This window comes from Suricata suricatta, chromosome 13, assembly GCF_006229205.1.
Source record: "Suricata suricatta isolate VVHF042 chromosome 13, meerkat_22Aug2017_6uvM2_HiC, whole genome shotgun sequence".
NCBI classification, from domain to species: Eukaryota; Metazoa; Chordata; class Mammalia; order Carnivora; family Herpestidae; genus Suricata; species Suricata suricatta.
Genome location: NC_043712.1, coordinates 48,702,205 through 48,716,960, shown reverse-complemented (window position 1 = coordinate 48,716,960; position 14,756 = coordinate 48,702,205).

The following is a 14,756-nucleotide window of genomic DNA, read 5'->3' as shown; positions in this document are numbered from 1 at the left end:
AGCCCTACATGGGGCTCAATCCCATGACCATGAGATCACGACCTGAGCCGAAATCAAGAGTTGGACGCTCAGCTGACCCAGGCACCCCTAACGGCGGGTTTATTGTGACAATTGACAGGCACGAGGATCTTAATACACAGGAGAGCTTGTTCTCTTAAAACAGGAATGATACAATGTTTACAAAGCTAATCAGTTCCTCACTTGGAAAGGACAGCACAAACCAGCGGCCCTTTCTGCTTCAGTCCTCTCGCCCCTGAGCTCTCCTGATGCCAATACTACTGCTTCCTTTTCAGAAATGTTCCTGTTCCTTTTTCTGGGGGAGTCTGTAAAGATCTAGCCCAGCTCCTTTTCTTGTGCTAGAAACCTCCCCCTCTATCCGTCTATTGCCCTGGAGCTGTCTGCCTCTTACCCACCTACTACCACCTTGCTAGACAGAGACTCCAGGAAGGAGAATAGAAGAGTAAGAAGAGCCAAGTGGTCAAACTTCAGAGACTTCAAGAGGCCCTGGGGCTGTGATTTACTGTATCAGTGGCTTTCAAGGTAACGCCCAGGGATTTTTCAGTGGTGCTTTAGGGGCCTCTAAAGGGAGAGACAGAAGGAAAGACAAGGCCAAAAGCCAAAGCTCCAGGTGCCTCCTGCTGCACCTCAATCAGTGTCCAGTTTGTCTCTTTAAATGTACTGTGCTAGGGGCACCTGGGTGCCTCAGTCGGTTGAGCGTCTGACTTCTGCTCAGGTCATGATCTTGAGGTTCCTGAGTTCCAGCCCTGCGTCGGGCTCTGTGCTGACAGCTAGCTCAGAGCCTGGAGCCTGTTTCAGATTCTGTGTCTCCCTCTCTGTCTCTGGCCCTACCCCATTCACACTCTATTTCTCTCTCAAAAATAAATAAACATTAAAAAAATTAAATGTACTGTCCCTGAGTTATGTTTCATTTGCAGAAGCAGCAGCAGAAGAAACAAAAATAAAAACAAAACTCTAAGCCTTAGAAAAAAGAGTCTTACTGCAATTTATGAGTTTATGAGTTTACGAAGATTGAGTGGGGTGGCCTAGGAACCTCACCTCACCATTATGTTTCAACTTGGTCTCTTTTGGAAAATGCATGCATTCATTTATTCCTAAAGTGACCAATTTGCTCTGGTAGGCCTGAAACTTTCTTGGTTTTAGCGATGAAATTCTGTGTCCTGGAAACCCTCTTGGTTCCAGGCAATGTCACCTTATTCCATTCATTCTTTTCACCCATTAAAAAAAAAAAAATCACAAGGGGCGCCTGGGTGGCTCAGTCAGTTAAGTGTCCAACGTCGGCGTGGGTCGTGATCTCGCAGTTCCTGAGTTCGAGCCCTACATCAGGCTCTGTGCTGACAGCTGGGGGTCGGAGCCTGCTTCAGATTCTGTGTGTGTATCCCTCTTTCTCTTCCCTTCCCCCTACTCATGCTCTGTCTCAAAAATAAATTAAAAAAACATAAAATTAAAAAAAATCACCGAGCAGTTACCATGTGCCAGGCACTGTACTAGACAGTGGAAAATAAAGAAAAACTCTGACAAAATCCCTGGCCTTGAGGAACTCATAGAGGAGTGGGTTCAAGAAGGGCACTAACACTGAACACCAACAACAAAAACTTCGTAAATGACACTAGAGGAGTCTTTAAAATTGTGTGTTTCCATCATTGATCATTCACCCAAATATATATTGTATCTACAAATTATACTCATAATCCTAATAAATATAATATAATTATAAAATTGTATAATATAAATATAATAAAAATAAATAATAATAAAACTTTATGACACTACTAAGTGCCAAGCATTGTTCTAAACACTTTACAAATAGTAACTCAATCAATTTTCACAGCAACCCCAAGGTAAGTACTATTATTGTATCCATGGTGCAGAGAGAGAGGAAGAGGGAGGATCGTAAGCAGAGTTCATGCAGAGTCCCAGGCAGGGCTCAGTCTCACAACTGTGAGATCGTGACCTGAGCTGAAATCAGGCTGAGCCACCCAGGTGTGCCATACAGAGGGTGTTTTAAAAATAGCTGTAGGGGCGCCTGGGTGGCTCAGTCGGTTAAGTGTCTGACTTCCGCTCAGGTCATGATCTCACAGTTTGTGAGTTGGAGCCCCACATCAGGCTCCCTACTGTCTACACAGAGCCCGCTTCAGATCCTCTATCCCTCTCCCTTTCTGCCCTTCCCCACTCATTCTCTCTCCCTCTCCCTCTCTCTAAAAATAAATAAACTTAAAAATAAAGTAAAATAAAAGTGGCTGCAAATTCTTTGGCATGCCTTCCACCAAGAAGTCTAATTCCTCATCCGTTGGAGCTGACCTGAACTTAGTGGCTTGCCTGGCTAACAGAAAGCAGGAGGGGTGACATCTGGGGACCTCTGAAGTTATGTTACTAAATGCCTTGTTCTGGGAAAGTCTGACGTCATGCAAAGAAGCAAGTTGGACACTGGAGAAATACTCAAGAGGCCCCAGCTGTTAAAGCTCTCCTAACGCAGGTATGAGACGTGTGAGCAAAGAAACCTACAGAGAATTCCAGCCCCCGGCAACATATGACTGCAAGCCTCTGAGAGATCCCGAGTGAGAATCACCCAGAGTTCAGTTATCCCCCCAAACTTTGGAAGATAATGAAGTATCAAGGCTCCAAGTCTTAGAGAGATTCATTTGGAACAAAATCTACTAAACAGATGAAAAAAGTGACACACAGAATGGTTAAGTAACTTGACCAAATCAGAACCAGGGAGCAAGTGGCAGAGAGCCCAGCCCATTTAGCTTCAGAATCCACTCCAGTATTCTACCTTTGGGTTGAAAAACTTACACACACACACACACACACACACACACACACAGAGCTACATTTAGAAGGGCAAGACAAAATTAAGGTTCTGATTTTTTTTCCTTCTGTATTTATTAAGGCTCACATGGGTCATTCCCCTGGCACTACTGTTAACTACAGAAAAACAACTAGTAAGTCTGTGAGACCATAAGAGGCAGCATCATAGAAGAAGACATCTAAGTTGGATCTTGAAGGATGTCAAAGATTATTGTGCAAAGAATGAGGAAGAAGGCAGCAGACATGCAAGGCATTTAGATTGTGGGGAATGAGGAGGAGGCGGCAGGAGCTGATGCTGGGCAGGTGTGCTAGTGTCCGGTAGGGAAGAATTTTTGCGCCAACTTGGGAGCAGCAGTTAAAGGTTTTTCAACAAAAATACAATGTGATAGATAAAAGATAATTTTGATGCCAGCAGGGAGGCAGTTACAGAGGAAAGAAAGAAGCCAAAGAGGCAAATGCTATAGACCAGGTGCACGAGGTTGAATACCTAAAGAAGTGGGAGAAATAGAAGGAGGCAGGTTTCAGAGATATTCAAGAGTCAGCATATCGCCTTCTCAATAAGGACAAATGGATGTTCAAGGCAAAATGGGTACTGAGAACAAAGATACAGATCAAAGGGGCTAAAGAGCTCAGTTAGGGTGGAGCGAAGGCCAAAGCCTCCTCATTAGAGTTACGTGAGATAGCACTTGGGGAATTAGTATTTTTCTAAAGTTTCGTAGTTAATTCTGTGTGGCCAAGCTAAAAAATTACTGCTCTGAGTGTTCCTTTTAGTGTCTCTGTCCTTTGAAGACTGATGTTTTCCAAAAGGTCTATCCCCCAATTTTTTCTCATCCTATGCATTCTGCCTGGACCATCTTACAGTTTTTATAACTTCAACTATATTTGAATATGAAAGATGTCCAAATGTAACTCAGGTCTTTCTTCTGAGCTTGATTCTATATTTATACACTTGGCCTGAACATCTCTACTGGGTATGTACTGGTATTATAGAAAGAAAAATAAATAAAATAAAATCCTAAAACAATTTTTTGTAGATATACAACTCATTCTTCAGATAAGATCTAGGTTGGAAGTTTAGCATGTGGAACAGATGAAAATATGAATGGAGCTCCTTTGGTTGAAGTATGAGGAGAAGGAAGCCTTTGCTTCCATATCCAGTCCTCCAAACAAAAACAACTCAGCACAGTCAAATCTAAGTAAGCTCCTTACTGTTCCATGGACCACAGTTTAAACAGAAGCTTACTAGTCTTTGGCAAGGACAGAAACTCCATGGGCTTCTACTTCCTATCTGTCAGATGTGGGGGTTGAACTAAAATCTCTTGAAACCCCTTTCTGCTCTGGAAGTCTGGAAGTGGCCTTAAATCACAGCTAACACAAAGGCTAGTATCTCTTGGCTTCCAAAACTTTTACCAATCACCCAGAGCTTAAGGAATTTGAACAGAGATCAAAACAATAACTACCTTTTCCAAACCTGTAAAATACTATAATCAGTAAACTTTAGATGAAAAGAGAGAGTAAAGGAAAGCTTATATCAAAGTCAATGGAATAGTTCAATGGAATAGTCTGAACAAAGGGCAGCTGTTTTCCATTGATCTTTACTATCTCTTAGATAAAGGTAATGATCCATAAATACAAAGGGAGGGTGGCCACATTTCAAGGAGATGCAGAGCAGAGGGCCTCTACTGAGATGGGAAACTGGCCACTGGTCAGATGGCTGGGGGCAGGCAAACATTTGAAGTTTTAAGAAAACGAAACTAGTTGAAAAGAAGTGGGGTGAGCGGAGCAGAAATTGATGCTGGCTGAAGTGTGGCCAAGACGAGGAGAGGCCGTGTTGAAGACAGGACATGGCAGCCTGCACACAGAAGAGCCTCGGCAGATCTTCTGGAAAAATGGTCCTAACTCTTTGGTTAGGGCCTTTGGACCAGTGGCATGGGCAGCACTAATGAGTTTATTAGAAATGCAGACTCTCTGGTCCAACCCACACTTACTGAATCACAATCCACATCTTAACAAGACTCCTAGTGATCACGCATTAAAGTTTGGGCACAGCTGGGGAGCCTGGGTGGCTCAGTTGGTTGAGCTTCTAACTCTTGATTTCAGCTCAGGCCATGATCTCAGCAATCATTTAAATTAATTGGATGGATTAAATTGGAGTTTAAGTTCGTTTAAAATTTTCTCTCTTCCTCTCTATGCTCCTCCTGCATTTACTTGCATGTGTTATGCCCAAGATTTCAATATCGTCCCCCAAAACCAGAAACCACCAGGCAGACAGAGTCACCCATGCCAAAGCAAAGGGCTTTATTAAGGGTTTAGGCTGGCCAGACCTAAACCCGGGCTCACAGACTATACCGGTGTAGTGGATCCATGGTTGAGAGCCCTGAACAAAGGGGAGGTAGGGCGTTTATGGGTTTGGGAAGGGGGAGTTACAGGAAATTGTGACATAGGTACAGTGATCCAATCATTATTATATTGACAGCAGGTATATCCAATTACAACATTTAGAGTGTTAACCAATTACAGAGTGGACCCAGGACCCAGGACCCTCACATAGGGTGTAACTAGCCTCAAGCAATAAGTGATTACCTATAGCTTCCATTTCTAGGCCTGCCCTTAGAAATGTTAAGGGTGTTAGCTGGCCTTTCCTGATTGGGTGTTACCAGGGTGGTCCCTCCTGCCTTGGGCAATGTGTGCCCTTCTATTGTCTAATGATTAGAGTCAGTTTGTTTCAGTCCTGTGTCCTCTCTCTCTCTCTCTTTCTAATAAATAAATAAATAATAAAGTTTAGTGTAGCTGGTATACTAGTTTCACAAAGATACCAACCATGCTTGCTATATGTAGTAATAGGGAAAACTCCCAAGCACACAAACTGTTGTAACCGAGTTCCATGAATATTAATAAAAAATGCTAAAAGCTAAAAGAAAAAAAAGCAACTTCATGTGGGGGCACCTTGGGTGGTGACTCTTGATTTGATTTCAGTGTACTAAGTTCAAGCCCCAGACTGGACTCCAGTCTGGGCATGGAGCTTACCTAAAAACAAACAAAAACTTCATGCTAAAAATGATTAAAATCATCCTTCAGTCTTGGGAAAAGTCATTATAAGCATAGATTCATTCTAAATTTTAAAAAATTTTTAATGTTTATTTATTTTTGAGACAGAGAGAGAGTGTTAACAAGGGAGGGGCATAGAGAGAGGGAGACACAGAATCTGAAACAGGCTCTGAGCTGTCAGCACAGAGCCCAACAAGGGGCTCCAACCCATGAGCCATGAGATCATGACCTGAGCTGAAGTTGGACGCTCAATCAACTGAGCCACCCAGGTGCCCCTAGATTCATTCTAATTAATCCTGAATGTGATAGATATGGATGATATAAGATTAAACAATTCTAAGAATTCTCATCACCAGAAAAAAATATTCTTTTTTCTTTTTTTGGCCTCCTCTTTTCATTGTGTCTGTATGGGATGACAGAGACTAACTGAACTTACTGCAGTAATCATTTCACGAGACATGTAAATTGAACCCTTCTGCTGCATACCTTAAATTAAATAGTGATGTATGTCAGTTATACCTTAATAAAACCAGGGAAAAAACAATCAGTGGAAATAAAGAATTATAGTATTTTTACTGTCTAGTAAATCTTACCTATAAGACCCAAGAGGGTTGGGTCTATATGTATTTTACTTACCTAACACATTGCCTTACAAATACCCAACACTCAACAAATATTCACAAAAATTAATGAAGATACTATTGGTACTTTATAGGGTAATTATTATGGTATGTGAATTATATCTTGAAAACAAAACAACAAGGTATAATTTGTAAGGCTGGCAAGCCAGGAACATACCAGTCTCTAAACCCTATGAGGGCAGGGGACATGTCTGGTTTATTCATCACAGTATCCCTGGCACAGATTTCACACACCCCTACCACATTGCTCAAGAAATATTTGAAAAGGAATAGATGAATAAGTGAATGGAAGACAGGTCAATTCTGCATGAACATACCTGATAATGAAATAGAAAATGAGCTACTTTTGGAGAGTCTACCTTTCTTTAGTCCAGGGATTCCCATAAAATTAAAACCAAATTTACCTGACATTCATTGAAAAGGAGCAATAAATACTATGTGAGTAGTTATCACATGATGCTTACCATATAACTTAATTATTTTCAGTAGAATTTCAATAGTTTAAACCTTACTAGGGGCACACAGAGAAAAAAATGTTTTAACGTTTTTTATTAACTTTTTAGAAGCAGAGCATGAGTGCAGGAGGGGCAGAGAGAGAGGGAGACACAGAATCTGAAGCAGACTCCAGGCTCCGAGCTGTCAGCACAGAGCCTGACACAGGGCTTGAACTCACAAACTACAAGATTATAACTGAGCAGAAGTCAGATGCTTAACGAACTGAGCCACCCAGGTGCCTCCCCACAATTGTTTTTTTAAATCAACACACTTTACCATAAAATGGAGATAAAAGTTAGCCTAATATAGGTGTAAGCCTACTATGGGGAATATGGGTCTGTCTTACACATTCTAGTTTTCTAAAATAGTTTTAGAAATGCTACTTATATAGCAGCATTATGTATAAAACATGTTCCCCTGCATGAATCCTGCTGGGGTAGGGCCTGGGAAATACTGGGAGAACAAAAATTTACCTTTGGTCCTTTCAGGATTTTTTTAGACTAAAAAAAACATTTTTGGGGTGCCAGGGTGGCTCAGTCATTAAACGTTGGACTCACAGTTTTACCTCAGGTCATGATATCGTGGTTTGTGAGATTGAGCCCCATGTGAGGCTGCACTGTGAGTGCAGAGCCTGCTTGGTATTCTTTCTCCCTCTCTGCTCCTCATTCTCTCTCTCAAAATAAATGAATAAAACTTAAAAAAAATTTAGTATAATCTTTAATATGCACAAAAGAATATGTGTTAATAAATATGTGAATATGTGTTCTGCTTATGAATAAGAACATTATCAACAGAGGATTTACTTCCTTTGAGGGGTATTAAAACTATTTCAGAAGGATTCTGGGTTCTAGCTCTGTGGCATTAAAGCAAAAAGTCTGAGAAATATATATTCAGTAAGGTACAATTTGCTGAAAATTGCTTTAGAGTTTTATCATTCTTGAGTGTATACAAATTTTATAGCATTTTTTCTGATAATAAAAGTGTATGTAGAATGTTTTGAAAATAGGGAAACATAAAGAAAATTAAAATAATAATTCCAATATTATTATTGGTTAGCAGATAATGGTTAGCATTTTGAAATATGTGGGCACACACATAGACACACAGTCACAAAAATACACTATTCGGTGTCTTGTGTTCCCTTCAAGACATAATGAAAAGAGTCCCTAATAATGGAATTTCAGGCATTGAGACAGGCTGGTGCGAAACTTATCTGGGATTAAGGTTTTCTCAAATTGTACCGAATGAGACATTTGCATTTACAAAAAGATTGTATTATGATGATACTCCTTAGAGATATAGTTATTAAGTAACCTGAACAGCTGCAGGCCCATGAGATGGGTGTTAGTACTTGAAACAAACTAGCATCGCATTCCTGTACTCACAATAAGATAGGAATATGGAGCCAAGTTCACACAAAGTAAGCATATGTCTGATGCCTCATGCATTCACATGTTCCCAGATGTACATTTACCCAGACTGATGGGTGGAGGCAGAGTCAGAAGAGTTTTAACAGTGAAATGACACCGGAACAGAACTGAGGTGCAAGTAAACCTTAATTCCTCCTAGGAAACTATCCACAAACCAGACCAAACTGGGCAGGCAATGTGTCTGTATCTGGTGGGTAAATGAGGAGACGAAAGATAGACAGGTTTCAAGTGTGTATCACATGAATGTCTTTTCTAATTGAGTGATGGCAACTAGTCTAGCAGGTTCTTTTTGTCCCCTTGGGGGAAAAGCCTGTACAAACAGGTAACTCTTGCACAAGGTATTTTGGATTAACAGATTTTGGTTTTTATGTGAGGACCCTCCACCTAAGAAGAGATCCTATCTAGAGACTAAGAAAGATGCTTTTCTAGGTGAGTTAATATTTCCCTGTTAGTTTTAGTCTCTAGGAGTTAGGGAAACTATCAGTTTAAGAGGTGTGTAGGTGGAGCTTGGGGGTGTCAGGTTCAGGAATTTGAATTGAGATTCAAGCTCAAGATGGAATAAAAGTGAAAAAACATGCTGAAGGTAGGAACCAAAATATGAGAAACCAAGTAAACAAACATCGGAGTCCAAAGCCAAACTCACAAATCACAGTGTCAAGGCAGAAAAGGCCGATGGTAAAATTCAGAATACAAGGAAAGAAGAGGAAGACAGGTACCAGATAGAAAGCTTCTGGATATTTTTTCTAAAGAGGGTCACAAATGTAAACAGTTGCCTACACGAGCAGATCTGGCCAGCTTGGAGGGAGATGAGATCATAAGGCCAAAGTTTCATCTCTAACAGCCAGCTCTGACACCTGACTTATATGGCACGTTATGGATTAAATCAGACAGCATAGCTATTCAGCAAATAATATTAAGCAAATAAATTAGTATCCCTCACATTTGTTTAAAATGTTATATTGAGAAGTTCCTCAGAACTAATTTTCTTTTTTTTTAAATTTTTTTAATGCTTTTTGTTTATTTTTGAGAGACAGTGCGAGCAGGGGAGGGTCAGAGAAAGAGGGAGATACAGAATCTGAAACAGGCTCCAGGCTCTGAGCTAGCTGTCACCACAGAGCCCGACGTGGGGCTCGAACTCACGAACCATGAGATCTGACCTGAGCCGATGCCGGACGCTAAACAGACTAAGCCACCCAGGCGCCCCCAGAACTAATTTTCAAGTTATGATGCTTGCCGATAGAAAAGATTGTGTGATGCACTTGAAAGAGGTCATCACTTGCAGATTTGTAAGCCCTAGCAAGCTATTGCCAAAAATATAAAAATAATAGCTCAGTCTTGTAAAAGCCACTTGCCCATTAATCATGTGCCCAATAGGTTTGCTGGGTCTGTTGTTCCTACTATGGCTTTAGGTTTCAAATTCAGCACTCTGGTCATTTTTTGTTCACTTGGGTTTCATAGCTATAAATTATGTTTAGTGTTATCTTGACTAATGTTTTGTTTGTCCAAGCAACTGGATTTAAGGACAAGTAATGGTGAACTGAGAGGTAGATTAACACATTTCTACATTCCTCTTCTGTCTAATATGAAAAAACATGTGGGGCTCTAGCTTAACACTGTGTTTAGATGAGACCTCTAACAGGCAAGATTTTATTGAAAACACAGACACAGGCTAAATATAATACTTTCACCATCTTTCAAAATATATGTCATTTTGGTTTTATTCCCAGATGAAGTAGGAAGGCTTCTGTCTAACTGACTCTGACTGTAACTCTTTTAAAAGGTCTCCCACCTGTTAGACCCATGAGTGCAAACATATGGTATCTGTCCTTCTCTGCCTGACTTATTTCACTTAGCATGACACCCTCGAGGTCCATCCACTTTGCTACAAATGGCCATATTTCATTCTTTCTCATTTCCATGTAATACTCCATTGTATATATAAACCACATCTTCTTGATCCACTCATCAGGTGATGGACATTTAACAGAGGACCATCAATAGGGGAAGAAGGAAGGAGAGTTGGGGAGAAAGAGGGACACAAATCATGAGAGACTATTGAAGACTGAAAAGGAACCCAGGACTGAAGGGGGAGGGGGAAGGGGGAAGGGGGAAGGGACTGATGGTCATGGAGGGGGCACTTGTGGGGAGAAGCACTGGGTGTTATATGGAAACAAATTTGACAATAAACTATTATAAATTTAAAAAAAAAGAAATACTATTGCCTTGGGGCACCTGGGTGTCTCCACTGGTTGAGCAATCGACCTCAGCTAAGGTCATGATCTGGTTTGTGAGTTCAAGCCCCACATCAGGGTCCCTTGCTGTCAGCACAGAGCCCACTTTGGATCCTCTGTCTCCCTCTTTCTCTGCCCCTCCCTGACTTGTGCTCTCCTTCTTTCTCTCTCTTTTTTTCAAAAATAAACATTAAAATAAATAAACATTAAAATTTTTTTTTAATTTTTAAAAAAGGTCTCCCACCAAGATAGTCCTCACACCTTACGCCAGTCTAGTCTCAAAATTCCTCTGGTAACAAGAGCTCAATGAGATTTTTCTCTAGCTTAATGGAGACCAGACTATTTTCTTGCTTCACAAAATTACTTTAAGAGTTAATTGAGGTTTGGTTTTCTTAGTTCCCCCTACCCACCCTCCTCGCATCTGTTAAAGGTCTTTATCAGTTTCTTCTGACTGCTTTGTTCTCTTTCCATTTGGCTTAAGAATAAAGAGATACTAGTCACAAAGACACATCCTTATACTGACAGAGTAAACTCCAAATCCACAGGGAGTCATTTGTTATTCTTTTAAAAGGAGAGCAAACCTCCCTGAACCAATCACAATCCAGCTGTTGGGTTTGCTTCCGTTTCTTTCATGGTTGACTTCTCACTGAAGGTCTTATATTTTAACTACACCAAAGCACACTTTTCATTAAAACCTTTTATAGCTTTTATAAAATGATTATAATATGTGTTGATTAGAAACACAGTTAAGCAAAGTGAAGGAAGCAAATTCTCTATGACCTCACCATTCTTAGCAATAGAGTTTTTCTACACATATGAATAGTCACATTAATTTACAAAGCAATCATCGGTACATATTGTTCTTTAGTCTGCACTTTTCTATACATAAATATACTTTTGACATGATTTTTAAAAATGTTTATTTACTTGAAGAGAGAGAAAGTGTGCATGGTAGAGGGGCAGAGAGAAAGGGAGAGAGAGAACCCAAGCAGGCTTTGTGCTATTAGCACACAGGCCAACATGGGGCTCCAACTCACGAACTGTGAGATCATGACTTGAGTCAAAATCAAGAGTTGGACTCTTAACTGACTGAGCCACCCAGGTGCCCAACATTGTTCTTTTTTTTTAATAGTTTATTCAACATTGTTCTTAATATGATGCATAGCAGTCTGTCTCATCGATGTTCCACAATTTAGTTGTTGAATATTTGCTGTATGTTTCACTATAATTTAAACATTTCTGTAATGGCCTTAACTAAAATTCAATTAAGATGTAGTTTCAGTTAAGATTTCTGCAAATGGACTCATTGGATAAAAAACTATTCAGAGTTATATGGCATTAAATAAACATAGTCAAACTGTCCTGGTGAAATTATGTATGAATGCACACTTCTTAACTTATAAAAATGTCTTTCCCCCAATACCAACACTTCCTCTTTATTAAATTCTTTCTTTTCCCCTCTTCTTGCTCATCTGCTGGCTGAAAGGCAGTATCTCATTGTTGTAATCTGTTTTTTCCCCTATTACTAGTAAATGCAAATATTTATTTGCCTGGTATTTTGTATTTTATCTGAATCATCCTTCTTGTTCTTGTCCATTTATCCCATGAAAATATCTTATTTTATATCATTTCTTATGTAAATGTGTTGCTTGTGTTTTTATTATTGACTTGAAAGAGCTAGTTATAATATATTAATAATAGCAAACCTTCATATATTTATTAAAACTTTCTCTGTAATAAAATCTCCCAAATTGGAAAAATCCAGACTATACTTTGATCAGTGATTAATTCAATACATTAACATTCATTAATGTAACAGAATACAAGGCAGATGTTACAGTAAATTAGCTCTATGTGTGCTGATAGGGAAAGATGTCTATGATATACTTAAATATATATGTATATTTAAGTTTATTTATTTATTTTGATAGAGAGGGAGCAGGGCAAGGGTACAGAGAGAGAGAGAGAGAGAGGATTCCAAGCAGGTTTCCCATTGCCCGCAGAGCCCAACTCGAGGCTTGAACTCACAAACTGTGAGGTCATGGCCTGAGGTGAAACCAAGAGTCAAACGTTAACTGACTGAGCCACCCAGATGCCCTATCCATGATATACTTTTGAGGGAGAAGGACTACATGCAAAATATCAGTTAAAATGACTCTTATTTTGAAAGAGTTACATATTTAGGTACACATATTATATGTGTATATATGTATTGAGAAAGGTGTGGAAAATTTTAATACAGACTATTAAAAGTGGTTACCTGTAGAGCAAGGGATTGAAGAAAATAAGGGAATACTAAATATTTGTTTTATACAATTCTGTATTGTTTGACATTTTTATCAATATACAATAAATTCATAATAAACATGGATTACTTTCTTTTTTAATTTAAATTTTTTTAATGTTTTATTTATTTTTGATACAGAGAGAGGCAGAGCATGAGAGGGGGAGGGGCAGAGAGAGAAGGAGACACAGAACCAGAAGCAGGCTCCAGGCTCTGAGCTAGCTGTCAGCACAGAGCCTGATGCGGGGCTCAAACCCACGAACGTGAGATCTGACCTGAGCCGAAGCCGGAGACTTAACCGACTGAGCCACCCAGGCGCCCCATGGATTACTTTCACAACGGAAAAATGCTAATCAGGGGCACCTGGCTGGCTCATTTGGCAGAGCATCTAACTCTTTTTTTTTTTTTAATGTTTATTTAATTTTGAGAGAGACAGCATGAGTGGAGGAGGGGCGGAGAGAGAGAGACAGAGGATCCCATGTGGGCTCCGTGCTGACAGCAGAGAGTGGGACGCAGGGCTCAAACTCAGAAATTGTAAGATCAGGACCTGAGCTAAGTCTCTCTCTTGTCAACAACAAATAAACATTAAAAAAAAAAAAAGGCATTTTACTGGCTCACACATATGGAAGTCCAGAGGTGAGTGGGGCGTTAGGCTTAGTGCAGTCATATTCTGGATCCATTCCTGTGATTTTCTCTGCTCTTCTCCCACGGAAATTGGTTTTGTCTTTCTTCGGGCACCTGAATGGCGAGATGGCTTCCAGCAGCTGGTAGAGGCTGTCTCCTCCCAAACCCGTGCCTTCAGTCCAATTGTGCCAATTTAGGCAATGTGCTTAAATATGTGTCAAAAACTGTGGCCAGGGTTAATGGTGTGTGATGATGATTTGGACATGAATTACTCTCTCGTGAGAAATGGGTAGCCCTTCCATTCCTGTTTCGAGTTACTTTTCTGTAGAATTCTTCTATCTTGGACACTTATACTCGGGACACAGCACTTTTTTCACGCAGAATTTTTGTGAGAATTCTCTTGTATGCAGAAATAATTGCTCACTGTGACTTACCCGTTTTGGAAGTCTATAGAAGAAGGAGATTATGGCCTGGCTTCATGATACAGCTGCTTTATTTTACTATAATACTTTTCATAACAGTTTTATTTCTGTGGATAAACTACACTAATGTAATCTACTGACACCAAGAAAGCTGATATATTTATTGATAATTTCCTTTTGTCTATTGCTATCTATGTCCAAATAATATTTCCTTACTTAAAGGTCCAAGTTACAGGCATATCCATTAATGTTAGTCAATGTATTATAATTTTGAATTCTGAGTTACTATTAAATGAAGTTTATTCAGTGTGTTACTTGAATTTATGAGAGGGGGAGGGGAAACTTCTTAAGCTACTGAAACCAATTAGTTTAAAAAATTAATTATAGAATAATTCATGCAATGTTAAAATTTTTGTCTAGATTTAATAATGGACTAATAAACTGCTATTTTAAAAGATTTGATTTATTTCTATTTATTTCTGTTTATTTATTTGAGAGGGAGAGAGAGAGCACAAATAAGGGAGAGGGGCAAAGGGAGAGGGGGAGAGAGAGAGAGAGAGAGAGAGGATCTTAAGCAGGCTCCATGCTTGGAGCCTGACATGGGGCTTGATCCCACGACTGTGGGACCATGACCTGAGCCAAAATCAAGAATCAGACACTCACCTGACTGAGCCACCCAGGTACTTTTTAAAAATTTGATTTAAAAAATTTTTGATATGTATTTATTTTGAGAGAGAGAGAGAGAGAGAGAG